This window comes from Castor canadensis, chromosome 5 (genome assembly GCF_047511655.1).
Source record: "Castor canadensis chromosome 5, mCasCan1.hap1v2, whole genome shotgun sequence".
In the NCBI taxonomy this organism is placed as follows: Eukaryota; Metazoa; Chordata; class Mammalia; order Rodentia; family Castoridae; genus Castor; species Castor canadensis.
Genome location: NC_133390.1, coordinates 114,242,787 through 114,248,115, shown reverse-complemented (window position 1 = coordinate 114,248,115; position 5,329 = coordinate 114,242,787).

The following is a 5,329-nucleotide window of genomic DNA, read 5'->3' as shown; positions in this document are numbered from 1 at the left end:
ATGTTTGTGGTCATTTGTTGCAATAGCCATAGGAGATTATGAACTTGATACTGTTACTGTGATCCCCATTTTACCAATGAGGAGATCAAAATATAAAAAAGTGAATATGGATATATCTGTTAATGATTGGCTGGTTGCTTGTTGCTTGTACATATCCTCTATTAAAATGAGAGCTCCCTCAGAGGAAGGACTATTTTTCTCTGGTATATCTGTAGCTTCTTGTACATGATAGGTGTTCAATATATTTCAATGTTGAATGGATGACTTTTGCTACATGATCACTTTACTAAGATTTTTCATGCACTTAGTTTTCACTTCTGTTATTGTAGCAGGTTGAACAATGGTCAACAGTAGATACCAGCTTCTAATTCCCATAACCTATGAATGTTACCTTATAAAGAAAGGGGGTCTTTAAAATGTGGTTAAGTTAATGCAGAGAAACTAAAGCAGATACCTTAAAGCAACTGAGGCCAATCGGAAAAGGGGAACAGTTACTAGAGAAAAGGTTAGATCAAAAAGAATTAACCTAGAAGGTAACACCCATGCACAGGAAATCAATGTGAGTCAATGCCCTGTATAGCTATCCTTATCTCAACCAGCAAAAACCCTTGTTCCTTCCTATTATTGCTTATACTCTCTCTACAACAAAATTAGAAATAAGGGCAAAATAGTTTCTGCTGGGTATTGGGGGAGGAGAAGGAGGGGGTGGAGTGGGTGGTAAGGGAGGGGGTGGGGGCAGGGGGGGAGAAATGAACCAAGCCTTGTATGCACATATGAATAATAAAAGAAAAATGAAAATAAATAAATAAATAAATAAAATGTGGTTAAGAATTTTGGCATGGGGCTTATTCTGGATTACCCTTGTGGATCCTACATCCACTCACAAACTTCCTCAAAAGAGAAAAGCAGAGACAAATTGGACACACACAAGAAAGAGGCCAATGTGGCTATAGGGGAGGAGATTAGAGAGAAATGGTCACAAGTCAACTAATGCCAGCAGCCACCAGAAGCTGAAAAAGGAAAGGAATGTATCCTCTCCTAGAGCCTCCAGAGTGATCCTACAACATCTTGATTTTTTCCCAGTGAAAATGATTTTGAAATCCTGGCCTCCAGAACTGTGGGAGAATAAAATTTTATGTTATACCACTATGTTGTGGTCAATTGTTGCAACAGCCATAGAAGATGATAAACTTGGTAGGTTATGATAATCCTCATTTTATAAATAAGGAAATGAGACACAAAAAAAGCAAAGCAACTTCTACCAGGTCACATATCTGTACTTGGTAGAAACAGAATTCAAACTTTACCGGTTTGGTAGTATGAATTATGCTGTATGACTTTAAATCAGGACTTGAAGTATGGGGGTGGGAAGTGAGTCAATTACATGTGTTAGAAGAGAGCTGCTAAAATGGGAAAGATGTCATCTCCACCTAGAAAAAGCCATAGCTTCTTTATAAGCTTGTAGACAAAGTTGACGAAGAAACTGGATTGCCTTGCAGAGGTTTTTTTAAAGATTTTTGGATATTATCTTATGGAATTGCCAATCAGGTTTTCATTTTAGCAGCCAGTATAATTTCTGTACAGTGAACAAATAAAGCAAACCAAGGCAAGAGCAAGATAGAGGGTATCTCAGGAGCTGCCATGGCAGTCCAGGCAGAAGGTAGTTTATACTTTCACTGAGATGATGTCAGTGATGAGAAATAAAAGTGGACATATTTGAGGCAAAAACCAGGAGTTGGTTTACATGTGGGAGGTAAGGGAAAGAAAGAGGTCAAGAATGGCTCCAAGTTCCCAGCATAAGCATTTGTGTGAATGAAACTGTGGGTTAATTAAAAGGGGAACACTGAGAGGGAAACTCATTTTTGTGGAAGAAGGAAATCAAGACACTGTTAAGTTTAAGATGCCATTGAAACAAAATGTACAGATGTAGGTCATTAGCAAAATGGTCATGGAGTAGACAAGAAAGCCATATGTCAGAGACTCATGCTTAAAAGACCAAAATCTAGGTAAGGCTGCAGAATGAAAAAATAAGGAGCCATAGGCCAGAGAATTCCAAGTCTTTGGGGTCAGGTTGAGTCACACATGAAAAGAAGTGTCCAGAGGATGGAATAAAAATGAGTAGAGTTTCATGTAAACTGAAATAATTGACTCATGATAATTTTATCATTGTCAACTATTGAATGCTGCTAAGAATCATAGAAAGATAAGGACTGAACTCTTGCGTTTGGATTTAGAAATGTGCACCTCAGGAATAAGAACATATGGAGCAGTGAGGGAAGAAAGCAGGAGTGAATGTTCTGTGCACACCAGTAGTTGGGCTACCACCTCACTCTTTCCAGTCAAATGTGGTCCTTCACTCTGCTCAGCACATCAAGAGATGCTGACCTCATTCTCAGCTACAGGAAAATGATTCTCAGCAAATTGTGGTGATACTGTCTTCCCTATTTATGCTGGTTTAAGAACTCAGACTTAAGCCAGTCAGTATATAGTATTTTCTTGGTGACTTTTTTGGAGGGGCGGGGGTTGTGCTGGTGTGTGAACTCAGGGCCTCATGCTTGTTACGTAGCTGCTCTACCACTTGAGGCACATACCCAAGCCCTTTATGCTTCAGTTTAGTTTTCAGATAGGGTCTTGCATTTTTGCCCAGGGCCAGTCTCAGACTGTGATACTCGTGCCTCCACCACCTGAGTAGCTGGGATTAAAGGTGTGAACCACTATGCCCAGCTGTACTTGGTGACTCTTAATCTTCCAAAACTGAGCATGTCACCTCGCTGTCCAATCAAACTGAAGAGAACATGTATTATTTTGTTGAAAGAAAGACCCTCCTTCTTCCAGTGAATTGAATAAGAAAACAAGTTTTCATAGTTGGTACTCAACCATATTGAATGAACAAGAGGGAAGTCTACCAACATCAAAACCAATATATAGATGAAGGAAGAACTCAAAGAATTTCAGAGATGCTGAGCTTATGTCCTGCATAGAACAACTTTTGACTGTTGATAGTGATATCTTACCTTTTATTATTGTTTAAGCCAACACCATTCTACATAGATAATGGCAATAAAGTGGAATCAGTGTGGTTAGCAACTCATGCAGGGTGGGTAGCTATGAAGAGGAGCACAGAGATAGTATGGGTGCCTGAATGCCAATATGAAGAAGAAAATGATAGATAAGACAGAAGAGATAACTGAGCACTGTCCACAGAAGGTGAGGCCCAAAGCACATGCAAATAAAAAGTATGAATTTTCAACTCTAACAAAAGAGTGAAATAATAGATGAATAGAGAGGAAGTTCTGCATATTTAATTAGGGAACTCAAAAGAGATTTTGCAACTCAAAACCTATTTTCTCAGTGAAGTTAAATAACATGTTTTCTGCTTGAAGATGAGACTGATTTAAGATGGTGATGTTTAGGAAATTGAAGAAGTTATGAAATAGTAATTACAGACAGTAGCTATGGTAAATTTCATTAATGTCTCAAATTCTCCATCTCTTCATGATAGAACTTCACAGTTATTTACACAGAAGAGACAGATAATTGCTCTGTCTTCTGATTTTGAGTATGACTATATGGCTAGCTTTGGCCAATAAGATGAAGTGGATGTGACTTCATGCCACTTCTGAGCTTAGACCCTAAGAGACCTTGCATGGTGCCACCTTCTGTCTTGTTTGTCTTTTCCTGTCATATGAATATGGCTGGGAAGGTGCTGTCCTTGGAGGAAGAGGAGAGATGCAGAGCTGAGTTGGCGCTGGCCTTGCTCAATTTCCTCAAACAATCCATGTTTTATATTTTTTAGGTTGTAATTACTAACTGACACAATGGAAAAGAAAGCTTATTAGAGAAACTTAACGCGATGACTATTTGAATGCCAGGAAGAGCTAGAGATTATAAACTGACAGTGCCATTATTCTGTCAGTTGGGAGATTTTCTTCTGCAGTGCTAATCTGCTAGAATCAAGTATATGGAAGGCAGGTGAGTGGGTTGGAAAGTGAAAAGAGGAAGTAGGTCCTAGGTATTGATAAGTTGGAGGTGTTATTAAGTTGGATAATGCACTGATATTAAAAATAACTGTAGCAGTGAGGGTAGTTTGAGTAAATTGTAAGGAAAAGTAAAGTTGTGATCAGAAAAGGGCAACATTTAAATAAGTTATAATGAATAGCACTAGTTCTTGTTGATAAAAAGATCAAGGATATGACTGCAGGAGTGGGTGGCAATGGTAAAGACATTCTTACTTGCAAAGACGTGTAAGAACTGAGTTTAGTGATGTGATTAATCTATGTGATTGCCAAGGATTGCTCAGGATATTTTGCAGAAGCTACAGTAGAGAAGTCTGCAAGTTTGGAGGAGGTCCTTGGAAATAATCCTTTATTTTTTTGGCAAGGCTTTCTGTTGTGCCTGGAGCTCCTACTGTTACTAGGATATGCTTCTGAGTTTGATCTGGTGCTAATCAAAATCCTTCATACCTAGCCCACAGAGGTCCAATGTTAAATCCACAAGGCATTTCAGCTGAGTTGTATATTTGTATATTTAACAACAATTTATTGAGTCCCAGTATGGAAAAAAAAAAAGCTCAGGAATTGCTTCTTATGATAAAAAAGTTAATCTTTTACCAACAATGGAGTGTCATGAGGTAGTGCAAAAATCTATGAACTTCACTTAGTAATTCAACAATGTGTTACTGAATCATAGGGTAGTCCTCCACTTTTACTTCTCAGGCAGCGAATTGCAAAGACTTTCATCATATATAAAAATATCTAGTTAAGTACAGCATTGGATAATCAAAGTCTGTAAAAGTGGGTTTCTGAAGTAACTGAAAGTTAAGCTTTTCAAATAAAAACTGCTTTTATTTCAAGCATTTTTATTGGAAAAGTTCACAAGTGAAATGTTTTATACATGTAGCATAGTCATAATTGTGTCTACATATCATAATTATAAACATGTATCAGTTAATTGTGTTGTAACATAGTGACTGAGAACCACTGAATGGGTTGTATTTTCTTCCCTCTTTTTATTTTCAAAATATCTAATTTCACTGCTCCATGTACACTTCCACTTCTGTTAGTCTTCCTATTTGTTCTGAATTTACTATTTTGTTTCTGGACTGGGAAATAACCTAACTTATTTAATTACATAGAAAGTGAACGTTAAATAGGCTCTGAAGACATACTTGAAGAGTTTACTCTTTTGACATTTGTTACAAATATTTCACCTGCTTTCAAATGTATTAGCAACTTCTGAAGACTTGAGTTTACCATCTTCATGACTTCAAGATAAGCAAGATATTTTTATACCTTTTATAGAGACTTTCATTTCTCCTTGCTTTTATCTG